This window comes from Canis lupus, chromosome 4 (genome assembly GCF_003254725.2).
Source record: "Canis lupus dingo isolate Sandy chromosome 4, ASM325472v2, whole genome shotgun sequence".
NCBI classification, from domain to species: Eukaryota; Metazoa; Chordata; class Mammalia; order Carnivora; family Canidae; genus Canis; species Canis lupus.
Window position 1 is genome coordinate 8342137 of NC_064246.1, and position 15261 is coordinate 8357397.

The 15261-nt window shown below is 40.5% G+C and overlaps 1 long non-coding RNA gene across 1 annotated transcript in view; it reads right to left on the minus strand.

The window, feature by feature from the left end:
* Nucleotides 1-11776: 11776 nt before the first annotated feature.
* Nucleotides 11777-15261, minus strand: part of LOC112660835 (uncharacterized) — a 39316-nt gene continuing 35831 nt past the window's right edge. The window contains exon 3 of the long non-coding RNA XR_003137238.3: nucleotides 11777-12566. This is a non-coding gene — a long non-coding RNA (uncharacterized LOC112660835). The remainder of the gene's footprint in view (nucleotides 12567-15261) is intronic.

Here is a 15261-nt window from a genome sequence, read left to right on the forward strand (position 1 = left end):
CACTAAGATTCTACCCCACTTCACCACCTGATCACCTTTCAGACAGGGACATCCCTCATAGGAAAAGTTCCAAAAGTTCTGATTTTGCACTCTGCTACTCTATCACTTTCCAGTGCCAGCTTACAAAGGCTCCTTCCCCCCATGGTTTATCTTCCCATATATCACCTCAGATTCCCTTCTCTGTACTTCCTACCTTGCAGAAAGTGGTTACCTTTCTACTTGTAGAGTTGCAGCTATTCTTTTCTTAGCTCTCTGGTTGAGTTCGCAGGTGTTCAGAATGATTTAATAGTTATCTAGCTGAGTTCCTGGGACCAGACAAAACTAAGGTTTCCATTCTTCCACCATCTCCTTGGACTATCCCCAGATTTTTTTTTAAGGTCTTATTTTTTTATTTGAGAAAGAGAGAGAGAGAAAGAGAGCATGAGTGGTGGGGGAGGGGCAGAGAGAGGGGGATAAGCAGGCTTTCCCCACTGAGCAAGGAGCCCGATGCAGGACTCAATCCCAGGACCTGGAGATCATGACCTGAGCTGAAGGCAAACACATAACCAACTGAGCCACCCAGGGGCCCCAACTCAGAACTTAATTTAAGGTGGCTTTTAAAATAAGAGATCAATAAAAAAAATTAGGCAAATCAAAAGAAAGTAATTATGATCTCAAATATTATGAAAGGTTGAATTTAGGGCAAAAAGCATGAAAAGATAAAAGAAGGCCCCTTTTCAATGACAGGTGATACAATCCACAGTAAAAATGCAATATTCAAAGTATCTATATGGCAAATAATGCTGTCAATATTCATACAAGAAGAACTACAGGAACTACAAAAACTAATAGAAACACATTAGAAGTAAGAGGCTTTCATTCATCCCTCCTGATTCAAACAGGTCAAATGGATTAAAAATAGTTAAATAAGTAAAAATATACACATCCACCCTGAAAAGAGACAATTTATGTCTTTTTCAAATGCCCATAGAGCATTCATACAAATTGACTATATATTAGGCCACAAATTCTAAAAAGTGAACTAGTACAATCTCTAGCCATAATATAAAATAAATTAGAAATTAATTGTAAAATCAGATAACAAAAGTAAGCAAAGCAAAGGCGCTTGGGTGGCTCAGTTGGTTGAGTGTCTGTCTTTGGCTCAGGCCAAGATCTCTGTATCCTAGGATAAAACCTGACATTGGGCTTCCTGCTCAGTGGAGAGTCTGCTTCTCCCTCTACCTCCCCCCTCCTTCCCCGACTCGTGCTCCCTTTCTCTATCAAATAAATAAATAAAATCTTTTTTAAAAAATAAGCAAAGCAAAGTATCCTTCCACTTGGAAATTTTAAAACTCTCTTTCAAATGGTTCTTAGGTCAAAGGGAAAATTAAAAGAGAAATTGAATAATATAATTAGATTAAAATATCATATTTTAGAACAAAATTCATAGACTGAAATATTTATCTTAATCTTAAAAAAAACTATTTAATAAAGTAACTGTTTCAATAAGTTAGAAAAAGAACAATAAAATAAAGCCAAAGAAAGAAGAAATGAATAAAGAAAGATAAAAATAGATATTTTTTCCAATGGTAAAACAAATAAAAGCAGATTCTTTAAAAAAAAAAAAAAAAAAAGCAGATTCTTTTTTTTTAAATCAATAAAATAAATAATTAGCTAACCCAATCATAAAAAGAGAAGAAAGTACAAATTCAAAAAATAAGACATTTAAAGGGGTGAATAATCACAGTTATAGAGGAAATTAGAATCATGAGAGACTTTTCTTAAGTATATGCAAATAAATCTGAATTTCTGGATGAAGTGGACTATTGTCCAAAAAAATGAAATTTTATGAAACATCTGAGACAAGAAATCTAAACAGGTCAATTACCATAGAAGAAACAAATTTCTGCAAGAGCTATTTATTTAGTAACATCAGATCTCCCCCATTAATAAACAAAATTCAACTGAATATATTTTAAAGATCTTATTGACTTTAGTCAATGATTCATGTATCAAGTAGCATCCCATCTAGCAGATAAGAAGGGGCTCCAGGATGCTGCACTAAATGGAAGTTGTACTAGTTGTAAAAATCAGGTTGGTTATGGAAGGTGACTTTCCTTTAGGGGATGGCGTGGGCCATCAGGCAGACCTAAGGAGTGCTGATCAGTGATTTCTGATGACTGGGTTCAGATTCCATTTCTGGGAGAGCTGAACTCATAAGGAAGCCAATCTCAGATACATGGGACTTGGAGTAATTCCATTTTGAGCCCATTGTCTTGTTTTTAACACTTCTAGTCCCCCAAAGAAGGGAGTTCAAAGTTTTTGCAGGGGAATTCCTCCAAACCTTTAAGGAACAGATGACTCCAGTGCAATTTCAACTGTTCCAATATATAGAAAAAGAAGAAAACTTATTTTTATTTTTATTTTTTAAGATTTTATTTGTTTATTCATGAGAGACAGACAGAGAGGCACAGAAACAGGCTCCCTGCAGGGAGCCCGATGTGGGACTCAATCCCGGGATCCAGGATCACGCCCTAGGCTGAGGGCGGTGCTAAACTGCTGAGCCACCCGGGCTGCCCAGAAAACTTATTTTTAAAGATTTATTTACTTATTCATGAGAGACACTGAGAGAGAGAGAGAGGCAGAGACATAGGCAGAGGGAGAAGCAGGATCCTCTCGGGGAGCCCAATGTGGGACTCGATTCCAGATCCCTGGATCACGACCTGAGCGGAAGGCAGGCGCTCAACCGTTGAGCCACGCAGGCGTCCCAAGAAGAAAACTTTTAAAAAATATATATTTTATTTATTCACGAGACACACACACACACACACACACACACACACACACACACAGAGGCGCAGAGACACAGGCAGAGGGAGAAGCAGGCTCCATGCTGGGAGACCCACGTGGGACTTGATCCTGGAACTCCAGGATCAGGCCCTGGGCTGAAGGCAGCACTAAACCTCTAAGCCACCCAGGCTGCCTAGAAGAAAACTTTTTAAGTTCTTTGTATAATGCTAGCAAACCAAACCCTGACAACAGTAGCTACAAGAAAAGAAAGCTAAAAGAAAGCTACAGATCATATTTACTTCCAAACATTAATGCAAAAATCCTAAATAAAATATTTGAAAGCAGAATCTAGCAAGTGTTAAAAGAGTAATCTTTCAACTAAGTGAAGCTTAGTTTGAGAATGCAGGAATAGTTCAGTGAAGATATTTCATATTAAGGCAATTCCCCCCAAAACAAAGATACTATGAATATCTTCAGATATTATAGTCTATAGAAGGGGGTTAACCCTTTAAAGATATCAATGATCTCTAAGTTAACTTATATATTTACTAAAATCCCAATAAAATGACAGCATAAATATTTTTTACCTAGATAAACTGAGTCTAATCATATGGTGGCATAAAAAGACATGGAAAATCAGGAAAAATCTGAGAAAGAACAGTGAAGTTGTCCCACAGCTATCAAATGTACTTAAAAGCTCTGTATGTAAAACAGTGTGGTATCCAGGTGCAAATAACCCATCATGATGTCCCTACAAATATGCTTCTCCTCTGTTCTCCCCTCATTTCTGTAAAACACTATCCACTCAGTTGCTCACTTCAGAAATACAGAGATCGTTGACACTTCCTTGTTCTTTACTCCTTGCCATACACTTCACACTATAGTGTACAAATTCTGCCTGAAAACTACCTCTAAAAATCATCCACATGTTTCTAAATCATGGCCTCATCCCATCTGCGTCAGCATCCTTGTGCACTTGGATCTCTGCAGAAGTCTTTCCTCTCCCACTCATGGCCAGTCCCCAGGTATTCTCTGCATGGTCAGAGATGTTTCACAGAACAGATCAGCCCACATCACTGTCCTGCTTCAAATCCTGCAACGGCACTTGAGATAAAAATCCAGAATAGGGCAAGCCCCGGTGGCTCAGCAGTTTAGCACCAGGGCGTGATCCTGGAGACCTGGGATTGAGTCCCACGTTGGGCTCCTTGCATGGAGTCTGCTTCTCTCTCTGCCTGTGTGTCTGCCTCTCTTTCTCGGTCTCTCATGAATAAATAAATAAATAATCTTAAAAAAAAATCCAGAATAGCTGTCGGCACATAAAGCCCACATGGCACATCCTGTCTTCCTTGGCAGCCTCATCACCAGCCACCGTCCTCTTGCTCCCTAAACTCTGGCCACTCTCTCTTTTGGCTTCCCACAACTTGTCAGCCCTTTCTCCTCCAGGCCTTTATATATGCAGTTTCCTTTACCTGGAATAGTTTTCATATAGCTAACTCTTAACCTTCTTTCCTTCTTTTATTAAACAAACTTTTCATTTTGAGGTACTTCTATATTCACACAGAGTTGTAACAACAGTGTGTAGAGATCCCATGTGCCCTCTACCCAGTTTCGCCAATAACATCCTGCAGAACTACAGTGTGATATCACGACCTGGAAATTGACGTTTGCAATTCATCATCAAGATCTCACCAATTTACATGTACTCTGTGTGTGTGTGTGTTTTAGTTCTATACAATTGTATCACATGTACAGATTCGCAGGACCACCACTGCAGTCAAGATACAGAACAAGGACCCACTGGCAGGATCCCTCAGGCTACCCCGTTATGGCCACAGGCACATTGCTCCCCACCACCGTCCCTTCATCTTTTAAGTCTGTGCTTCAACACCATTAACTCACACCTTCCTTGGGCATCTATCTAGTCTACGTTTCTCTTTCATGGTAACACTCTGAACTCCTTCACAATTGCCACAATTTAGAATTAGGAGTAACAGGCTTCATCCTTTTGCAATGCCTTTCAATATAGGTTTCCTTGTTGGTAGGTTGTTTTTCTATCCTCAACCATCACTGAACAAAGGGAAGGCAGAGGGAGATTTGCCCAGTTTCCCATCTGAGACTCTTAGTGGTGTCTTTGTTCAAGTTGTGGCAGTGGTCTAGGCAGGCAGAGGGCCCTGTGAACACTCTCAGCATCTGCTAGGCCCATGCTGCAAATGGGCTCAGGAGTCCCCATCACCTCCCAGAACAGGGATCCGGCCATTTCTGAGACTGAGCAGGGAGCGCTTGGAAAGGAGGTCTAAGGAAATATGGAGGCTGAGGCAGGGACATTGGAGCCACGTCAGCAGGGGCTGACATGAAGGTCTGCAACGAGGGTGGGCGTCACATGGGTTGGACCTCCAAGAGAGAGTGTGGACCCCAGCTACAGGTGAGTTCGCTCCTCAAACCCAGGACAGTGACACTCAGTGCCCGGTGGCCCCCCGGTGGTCGCAGAAGCCTCCTACATACTCAGGGGCCATTTCGGAAAGAAGTCAGTGAGGATGAGGATATCTGAAAAAATGGATTTTGCAAAGGGAACGGATTGGACTGAATTGGACTGAATTTAACAGACTCTTTAAAAATGTTCTCCAAAACTCAGCAGGTGGCTTTGGGAAAAATTAGATCAGTTTTGGAAAATAAGGAGCCTGTTTTGTCCTTCCTCATCAGAGGACAGTGTGAGTAAACATGCAACCCTGTTGCACACATACATGTTGATGGGATTGTTTGTTTAAAGTCTACTACTCGTGCTAGACTGTAAACTCCACAAGGGAAGAAAATGTTTGGTTATTGTGTTTTTCTTATAATATCTGCAGTGCCGAGCATGTGGTAGGCACTCAAACATTTTTTTTCTTACAGAAATTAATGAATGCCTACAGATTTAGCCTTGTATTAATGATTCACCATCCTGCTAGGAAAGTCTGCTTCTTAAAATTCACTGACTATATTCTAGACACTTTTTTAAAAAGATTGTATTTATTTATTTGAGGGAGAGTATGAGCTGCCACACAGTGAGTTAGGGGGAGAAGTAGACTCCCCGCTCAGCAGGAAGCCTGCCATGGGGCTGGATCAGGCTCCATTAGGCTCAATCCCAGGACTCTGAGATCATGACCCCAACCGAAGGCAGCCGTTTAACCAACTGGGCCACCCCAGGCACCCCCATATTCTAGACACTTTATTTATTTTTTTTTAATTTTTTTTTTTAATTTTCATTTATTTATGATAGTCACAGAGAGAGAGAGAGGCAAAGACACAGGCAGAGGGAGAAGCAGGCTCCATGCACCGGGAGCCGGATGTGGGATTCGATCCTGGGTCTCCAGGATCACGCCCGGGGCCAAAGACAGGCGCTAAACCGCTGCGCCACCCAAGGATCCCTTCTAGACACTTTAAATGCCCTATTTTCTTTTTTCCAGTAAAAAGCTGGTCAAGTCCAGTACATGTTATTATAATACAAAGGGCCTACAGAGTGAATGGCTCTGCCACTAACTCATTGTATAATCTGAATAAGTAATTCCACCTCTTTGGCAGGGGAGGGAGGTGGTGATGTCAAAATTTTTTCTTCATAGGGAAAAAGGGCTATCACTATCAGCTTCAATGATGCATGAAAAATAACCAATGTTTATTACTATAAAATTTGCATACAATGAAGACATGCCTGTAAAAAAAAAAAAAAAAAAAAGCGGGCTACTCAAATAATGTATAACATTTAACATCCTTTCTAAGGCCGGCTGGTAAATGCCAGACCTGGTAAGTCACATGTCCCATGGAGGGGGCAGCCCAGGGTTTGAAAAGAGATGCCTCACAAAAAGTACACCTCCACGAGAAGTCAGAAATGAGGGATGGTTTTCTTCTTCAGGAACTCAAAATGGATCAAAACAAGAAATCTCTTCAAATGGTCTGCCTCTTCTTTGCAGAAAAAAAAAAATCACAAACCACTCTGAGGCCATGAGAACAAAAAGATGGAAAGCTGTCATAACCTATAGTTTATCAGTTTGTGCCATGGCACAGACATTATCCGCTCTAAGTGTTAAAAGTTTCAATCTAAGCCTCCTGCTCGTCTTCCCAGAAGTATGCTCTTGTGTGTTATATCACACAGTTGACACTTTTGTTTGTAAGATTAAGTCGTCACTAAAAAAAGGTTTTTTTGTTTTGTTTGTTTTGTTTGTTTTTTAAAGATTTGACAGTAGGGGCGCCTGAGTGGCTCAGTCATTTAAGGATCCGACTCTTGATTTCGGCTCAGGTTAAAATCTCAGGGTCATGAGATCGAGCCCTGAGGTAGGCTGTGGGCTCAGTGCAGAGTCTACTTGAGATTCTCTCTCTCTCTCTTTCTGCCCCTCCCTGTCCTTGCTCTCTCTCTCTCTCTTTCAAATAAATAAATAAAATCTTAAAAAAAAAGTTTTGACAGTAAGTGTTTACCTCACAGCCTGCTTCTCAAAGATAAATTATTTCAGTAGTTGTACTTTTTCCAAGAGCAGAATGTGGATGGTCTTTAAGTAAATAATTAATATTTTTTAAGTGCTTAATGCCAGGACAGTGTCATTTCATAATCAAAAAGAATAATCCTGGGGACGCCTGAGTAGCTCAGCGGTTGAGCATCTACCTTTGGCCCAGGGCATGATCCTTGGTCCTGGGATCGAGTCCTACATCTGGCTCCCCACAGGGAGCCTGCTTCTCCCTCTGCCTATGTCTCTGCCTCTCTCTATGCCTCTCATAAATAAAATCTTAGAAAAAAAAGAAGAGGAATCCTGGATCTTCTCTAGTTTTCGTCAAGGCTCTTTGGGTGCAAGTAATGGAAACCCATTCAAACTAACTTACACACACAAAAAGAGGTATGGGTGAAATGAGGTGAGAATATTCGTGAAGCCAAGTGCAAGACACAAGCTTCACATGGAACTAGAACCAGGGCCTGAAAAGCCAGAGGAAGTTCCTCTCTGATTCTTTATTTAAAAGTTTTTGGTGCCTCATCTCTCCTCTCAGAGCATCTACTTGACTTTTCTCTCTGCAGACTCAGTTTCTTTACTTCTAGAAGAAAATGGCCCACTGAATTCTCTAAATGTTCTTTCATTTCCAGTACCACCAACCACTAGGATGGAATCCCCTTGCCCCAACAACAAATCTCAGGAAAGTAAACTCTACTGGCTCAGCCTATCAATGGACTGGCTCCTCTCTGGTCAAGGGTACATCCTTGCTTAATTTGGGAAAGGCCATCTTATCAATTGAGGTTTTGTCAGGGAAACAGAAGCCTTCCCTGTATGTTAGGATGAAGGGTTTTATGACATGGAATCAGAGGACCACACAGCCATTGGAAAGAATGGAAGATGGACAGTCAGGCAAACAACTGTGGGTCACTGGGCCTACAGAGCTAAGCCAGTGCTTAGCTCTTGCTAAGCTAAGCAAGTTTTAAGAACTTGCCCCAAAATCATTATGAATTTTAAGATCTTTGGGATTACTCTCCCATCTACCACAGTCCACTACAGGGTGATTCTCAAGAAGTTTGCCAAGGAGCTGCTCCCTTGATCAAGAACCTCTTGGAATCCCTCACTGCATGTTAGCCTGCAGCACAGATGATTGCCTCACAGAAGCAGCTGCCAGCTCTCAGCTCTCTGTAGCTCCAAGCGGTGATCGACAGGAACTTGCCCAGAAACTGCTATGAACCTCGTGTCTGCCTACAAATGCTTCCAGACAATATTCACTTCTCTTCCTTCCAAGTCTTTTGAGTGCCTCTTACTAGAAAGCTCTGACCAGAATCCTATGTGGAGGGGGATTCTGGGAAATGCTGTTCCAAGCTCCTCTTGTATGATATAGAGGAGATGGTGGATGGGGATGTTGGTGAGCTGAGCCCTACCCCAGACCATCAGCAGAGCCCTGGAACCCCAAAGGAGCAGGGCCACCTGCAGCAAGTCTGGCTACATGTGTCCATGCACGTGTGCGCGTTTGTGTGTGGGCATGCACACACGTGTGTGCATATGTGCATGTATGTGCGTGTACGTATCTGGTGAGAAAACAGACAGGTCTCAGGAACTGAGGTATGGTCTGGCCATCACCTAATACTAGAGAAAGACAGATTTCTTGGACTTTCCTTTCTTGTCCTTTCCTATACAATCTGAGACTAGTTCATCTCAGCTTGGTGTGAGAAAGCTCACTGGAAGTCATCCAAAGAGCTAGTCTGTAGCGAAGATTTGATGTTCTTATGTCCTCTGCATTCCCTCCTCTTCCTGCTTGCACTAAGCCCTCGCTTTAATGTGAGCAGCCATCTTCTCCATGGGAATGACTCAAACACCACTGCACAGGCTGGGGAGCCAGGAGTGCCTAGCCAGCCCACTGCCCCAGCATGGGAATCCAGCATTTGCTAGGAGAATGGGGAGGGAGCCACACCCAGCCAGTCAAGTTGTCCCTGGATGGGAATGTAGGAGGGCTAAGAAATTAGTGAAATGTGAGGCCGTCTTCTCATCAAAACATGGAGAGAAACACAGAGCCCAGATCATCTCCTTTGTGTCCCCAGATTCAGCAACATCTGAGGCTAGTTCTGGCATTTTAATTACCTGAGCCAATGCATTTCTAATTTTAGTTAAGTCCATTTGAGTTAAACGTCTCCACCAAACATTCTTTCTTTTTTTTTAAAGATTTTATTTATTTATTTATGAGAGACACAGAGAGAGACAGAGAGATGCAGAGATACAGGCAGACGGAGAAGCAGGCTCCATGCAGGGAGTCTGATGTGGGACTCGATCCTGGGTCTCCAGTATTAGACCCCCGACTGAAGGCGGCGCTAAACCGCTGAGCCACTGCGGCTGCCCTCCACTAAACATTCTAAGTAATAAATAAACATGACTAAGTTTGGTCTAGACTGTGCCTCTGCTCATGTGTCCTCTCTGCTCTGTTTCCCTGCCCCATCTCTGTCTGTTGAAATCCCAGTTCCCCTTTACCATCAGGCCAGATATCACTTTCTTCCAAAGGGAACCTATCCTGTTCCCCTGGACTTGTGGGGAGTGCGATATGGTGGGAGTGCAATATTTATTCCACATTCTCTGTCCTAGGTTGCTCACACACATCTCCCACACCATGTGAATAGTGTAACTACACTAGTTAATAGTGTAACTACAGTGTTAAGTTGCATGGGAGCCACTGTCTTATTCACCCCTGTATTTCTCACTGACCTGAGTTCTTGCATGGTAAATACTAACTAAATATTTATTGAATTTAAAAATATTTGAAACCAACAATACCAAAACAACCCAGTACAAAAATGGCAAAGCACTTAAATAGACATTTCTCCTAAGAAGATGCACAAGTGATCAGCAAACACATGAAAAAAATGCTCAATATTATTAGACATTGATTAAGAAAATGAAAATAAAAGCATGAGATACTGTCTCACACCCATTAGGATGACTATTATCAAGAAACAAACCAAACAAATAAAAAAAGAAAAACAGAGAATAGCCATTGTTGGTGAGGATGTGGAAAAAATTTGAACCCTGGTACATTGCTATTGGGAGTGTAAAAATAGGCAGATTCTCTGGAAAACAATATGGCAGTTGCTTAAAATTTAAACTTAGAGAGGAGCCTGAATGGCCGAGTTGCTTAAGTGTCTGATTCTTGGTTTCAGCTTAGGTCATGATCTCAGCATCATGAGTCAGGCTGAGAGCAGTCTGCTTGAGTTTCTTTCTTTCCTTCTTCCCCCCACCCTCCCCCATCTCTCTCTCAAATAAATAAATAAATAAATAAATAAATAAATAAATAAATATTTAAAAAACTTAAACATAGAATTAACCATATGATTCAGCAATTTTACTTCTAGATATACACCCCCAAAGAATTAAAAGCAGGAACTGAAACAAATGTTCACTCTTGTTCATAATAACAGCGTTATTCACAATATAGCTAGAGGGTGGAAACAATCCATGTGTCTACTGACAGACAAATGAATAAACAAAATGTGGCATATCCTTACAATGGAATATTATTCAGCTATTAAAAGGAAAGAAATTCTGAAACTGGCTAGAATGGAGCTAGCTTGAGGACATTATGCTATATGATATAAGCCAGTCATAAAAAGGCAAACCCTGAATGAGTCCACTTAGATGAAGTGTCTACAGTAGTGATCAACATGGAGGCAATGAAGAATGGTTGCTTTGAGAGGCTGAGAGAAAGGGGGAGAGGAGAGTAATGTTGAAGGGGGACAGAGTTTCAGTTCAGGATGATGAAAAATTTCTGGAAACAGCTAGTGGTGATGGTTACACAACAATATGGATTATGGATGTATTGAATGCCACTAAATTATATTCTTACAAGTGGTTAAATGGTAAATTTCATGTCCTATATATCATACTACAATAATAATTGCCTGAAATTTTGTACAAGTTTTTAAATTTAGGGAGCTTTTCATATGCTACATCTCATTTTACTCCCAACAACCAGATACAGGGCAGATATAATTTTACCCCTTCTGGAGATGATGATACTGAGGATATATATATAATTATATTTATTTATTTGAGAGAGCGAGGACACAAGTGGCTGGGAGGAGCAGAGGGAGAAGGAGAAGCAGACTCCCTGATGAGCAGGGAGCTGGGTGCAGGGCTTGATCCCAGGACTCTGGTATCATGACCTAAGCCGAAGGCAGATGCTTAACTACTGTGCCACTCAGTGCCACTCAGGCACTCCCAGAGTTATTATATTGTGGAATAGGTACCCAGAGAATTCCAGGATTCTTCTGCTACTTCCATCAGCATTAATTACCTTCTGTTAAGTGTAAAGGGAGTCCCTAAGTCAGAGCTTCATGCACATCACTTGCCAAAGGGTCTGCATGGGCCTCCTAATGTCAGTTGGGAAAGTGTGTTCACCCTCTGGGACCAGGTGTTCCTGGAGTTGCCAGTGTTATGCACTGAATGTTTGTGTTCGCCGCCCGCCCCCCCCCCCCCCCCCCACACCAAAATTGATATGCTGAAGCTTTAACTCCCAGTGTGGTAGTATTTGGAAATGGAACCTCTAAGGAAATAATTAAGGTTAAATGAGGCCATAAGCATTGAGCCCTGATCCAATGGGATTTGTATCCTTATAAGAATATATACCAGAGAGCTTGCTCTCCCACCTTCCCCACATGTGCACAAAGAAGAGGTCACATAAGCACACAGTGAGATTGCAACCACCTCCAAACTGAGAGAGGAGGCCTTAGATGAACCTACCTTGATCTTGGACCTCCCAGACTCGAGGACTGTAAGAAATAGATTTCTGTTGATTAAGCCCACCATTCTGTGTGCCATTTTGTTATGGCTGCCCAAGCTAACTAATGCGGCAAGTCAATAAAAGTACTGTGATCAAATGAGCATTCATTGTGTCTAGTGTTCCTAGAAAATATACCCAAGAAAATCTCATAGGAAAAAGATTTCTACTGGCCTCCATCTTGGTAGCCTCCACCTTTCTTACAGAGAAAGTGGCTCTGCGTGTCAGCTTAGGTGTTCCAACAGCAAAGGCCCGACCAGCAGAAAGGCAGACAATCCAATTCCTGGATCTTGACTTAGGTAACTCTTCCTCCCATAGTTTGTTCATTTCAACTCCCTCTGGGAACTTCTAGAATCCCAGCTCATCTTTGGCTGGAAAACGCAGGAATAAGATTGCCTTTCGTTCCAGTAGCAGGTGTTTTGGTCCAACGGGTACCACTCAACACCCGTACGGTGTGAACAGAGTTTGAGCAGCTTGGCTGTGATCTACACTTTCGAGTGCTCCTTCAATGTGGAGTCCTCCCTTGAGACACAGATATGGGCCTGGTGGGAGATTACCAATAAAAATAATGAAGAAAACAGTTTATTTTTCTTGAATCAGGTTGTCGAGAACCTGGTGAGTTCTACGTTCACTGTTAAAAGAAAAGGAATGAAACTTAGCACGTATTAAAAACCTATCATGTGCCAGGGAGTGAGCAAGACCTTTCCCACAGAATTCACAACAATCCTGCAAGGTACAGGTTACTGTCTCAGTTCTTTAATTGTGGTAAAATGGCACATAAAACCACTTAGCATCTTAACCAATTTTCAGTGTTTAGCTCTGTGACATTCAGTACATTAATGTTGTTGGGCCACCATCACCACCATCCAACTCCAGAACTCTTCCATCTTTTCAAACTGAAACAAACTCTTAACCATTAACTATTCATTCCTCCCTTCCTCCAGACCCTGGCAAGAGCCATTCTATTTTCTGTCTCTATAAATGTAACTTCTCTAGATACCTCATAAAAGTGGAATTGTACAGTACTTGTCTTTTTGTGACTGGCTTATTTCACTTAGCATAATGTCCTGAAGGAACCTGGTTTTGATTTGCCTTTCCCTGTCTGATGATGTTGAACATCTTTTCATGCATTTATTGGCCACTTGTATATTTTTTTCTCACTTGTATATTTTCTTAGAGAAATGTCTATTTGAGTCCTTCACCCATTTTTAATCAAATTGTTTGGTTTTGTTGTTGAGTTGTAAGAATTCTCTATATATTCTGGATATTAACTTCTTATCAATTACATGATTTGCAAATAGCATCTCCATTACTGGAGATTAGGAATAGCACCTCCAATCTGGGCTCTTTTCACTCCATTGATTGTGTTCTTTGATGTATAGGACTTTTTTTTTTTTTTTTTGTATAGGACTTTTTAATTTTGGTGCAGTCCAATTTCTCTATTTTTGATTTTGTTGCCTGTGCTTTTCATGACTATCCAAAAAAATAATAATTGTCAAATTCAATATCATGAAGCTTTTCCTCTCTGTTTTCTTCTAATGGTTTTACAGTTTTAGCCTTTAAGCTTAGGTCCTTGATCTATTTTGAGCTAATTTTTGTATATGGTGTAAGGTAAGGGTCTAACTTCATTCTTTTTGCTTGTAGATATCCGGTTTTCCCAAAACCATTTATTGAAAAGATTGCTTTTTCCCTATTGAATGGTCTCAGCACCCTTGTTGAAAATCTTTTGACCACATTTGCTGGAATTTGTTTTTTAATTCTTTAGTCTATTGCCTTGCCCATATGTCTGGCTTTCTGCCATTACCACACTGTTTTGATTACTATAGCTTTGTAGCAAGTTTTAAAATCAGGAAATGTGACTCCTCCAGCTTTGCTCTTCTTTTTCAAGATTATTTTGTCTGTTCATGGTCCCTTGATATTCCATATCAATTTTAAAATGAATTTTTCTATTTCTGCAAAAACTGCCATTAAGATTTTGAGAGGGATGGCATTGAATCTTAGATGAGTTTGAGTAGTACTAACATCTTAATGATATTAAGTCTCCCAATTCATGAATATGGGGTGTCTTTTCACTTATATGTATCTTCTTTAATTTCTTTCACCTCTATTCTGTAGTTTTCAGCATATAAGTCTTTCACCTCCTTGGATAAGTTATTCCTAAATATTTTATTCTTTTTGTTGCTACTGTACATGGAATTGTTTTCTTAAGTTCCTGTTTGGATTGTTCATTGTTAGTGAATAGAAATGCAATTGATTTTTGTGTTTTGATTTTGTATCCTGCAACTTTCTGAAATCACTTCTTAGTTTAACAGTTTTGTGTAGTGTGTGTAGTCTTTTGGTTTTCTACATATAAGATCATGTCATCTATGAACAGAGATAATTTTACATCTTCCTTTTCATGCTTTTGTATGCTTCTTGTTTATCTCTCTTGCATAATAACTCTCTGACTAGGGCTCCTAGAGGTATGTTAAATAGAAGTTGTATAAGTGTACAACTTTGTCTTAATCTTTATCTTGGAGGAAAAGCTTTCAGTCCTTCACTAGTGAGTATGATGTTAGCTGTAGGCTCTTCATATATGACCTTTATTATATTGAGTTAATGTAGTTTACTTCTATTCATAGTGTATTGCCTGTTTTTATCATGAGAGGGTATTAAATGCCAATTACTTTTTCTGCATCAATTGAAATGATCATGTGCATTTTTTCCTCTCTTATTCTGTTAATATTGTGTTTTACATTGATGGATTGTTATATGTTGAACAATCCTTGCATTCCAGGAATAAATTCCATTTGGTAATGGTATATACTTTTTTTTTTAATGTGTTGTTGAATTTCATTTGCTAGTGCTTTGTTGAGAAACTATCCCAATTTTTACAGATGAGGGCATTAAATCTCAAAGAAGCAAGACAATTTCCCCATGGCCACTCATCCAATAGGTAGTTGGAGTTGAAGTTCAAACCTAAGCCTGTCTGATTCCAGAATCCATGCCATTTTCATGGATTTCCATGCCAGGCTGCCTCATATTACTCCACAGTGGGATAGGGAAGGGAAAGTGCGGGCTACCAAATACTAGCTCTGTGACTTTACAAGAAAAAGAAAAATCCAATCATTTTTGAACCTCAATTTGTGCATCTGTAAAATAGGGATGTCGGTGGCTATTTTCGAGAGCTATTTGTAATGTTTAGATAAGATAAGGAATGTAACACCCTGAAACATCCTGAGCTTTTAATTAATGGCA